Consider the following 1,304-nt stretch of genomic DNA (forward strand, 5'->3'; position numbering starts at 1 on the left):
TTAGGTTAGGGTTGTTTTTTTTTCTAAAACATATGCTTTAATTTGGCTCTGGGCTGTGATAGTTATCATCTGTGAAGAGATGCTCCCAGCCCTGTGGCCCGTGGTTTGAACAGGTTTGCCTGCATTGCCTTCAGCACACACACAACATCAACTCTGCTTAGAAACCACAACTATGATCAGATCTCGTGTTTCAGGGATTCAGTAAATTTATTGCATGGGTCAGAGAATACTTTTTTGTGATGCACAGTTGCTTAGATGTATTCTGACAGCATGCAGAAGTTCTCTCACCAGATACCAGGCTCGCTTCCTTAGCCTCCAACTCATCTATGGGATTGAATTTATGTAGAATTTTCTAACATAGAGATCTTGAATTCCTTTTTCCTTCTCCTGGGATCTGCTAGATCTGAAGATCTGTCTTGCTGCTCAGCTGCCTGTTACTGCAGGGTTCTTGGCACGCTGAGTTTCATGTGTCACAGGCAGAAAACTGGAATTTCTTCTGAAGACTGGGCCGAGAGCAGCAGAGGGACCTCAGTTCAGTGTCCTGTGGTGCATATATTCAGTTTCAATCTGTTGTAACATTCCTAATCAGTTTTATACTTGATGTTTGAAGCTACCTAATAGCCAGTATGTATTACTGACTACTTCAGCTTCCATCAGTTTTCTTTCTGATCTGCTTATAAGATGGATCTGCTCAGAGCTGAAGTTAATTTACTTGACAGGTTTTTTATTTTACTGAGCCTTTAACTGGACACATAGGTATCTTGCCTTTTTTTTTTTTTTTTTTTTACTGTGACACTCTGGAGTGTTTTTATTATTTAATGTGGAAAGGAAAAAAATATTTTAATAATGTAGAACTGGAGACTGAGTAGTATGTGAAAAACCATGACTACTATTACCACTTTTTATTTATAGATTTCTGAGTTTTTCAAAGGAGCGGGTAGTTACTATTAGAAATAGTTTTGTAGGGCGCATACGCACTTCAAGAAGATAGTAAATGTAGTGTCCTGTTATTCTTACAAAGGAAAGTATTTTCATAGGAAGAACTACAAAGAGCGGAGCTTTTTTCCCCAGTTTCCACAGCAGCTCTCCCTGCTGTCCCGGGGCTCCTCCACCCCCCAGCACCAGAGCTGTTCTTTCCCAGCAAGGCTGTAACTTTTACAGGCTCATACAAGGGCTAAGCTGAGGTGAGAAGGCAGGGCTCCTCATTTTAGGCTCTGTGTTTGACATACAAGGTCATGTTGCCTCCTGAGTTGTAATTACTCGGTTCTCTTTCAGATCCTTGCTGGGCATCTATAAACAGGGGG

Source organism: Athene cunicularia, unplaced genomic scaffold (genome assembly GCF_003259725.1).
Source record: "Athene cunicularia isolate RWA unplaced genomic scaffold, athCun1 SCF_29, whole genome shotgun sequence".
NCBI lineage: Eukaryota > Metazoa > Chordata > Aves > Strigiformes > Strigidae > Athene > Athene cunicularia.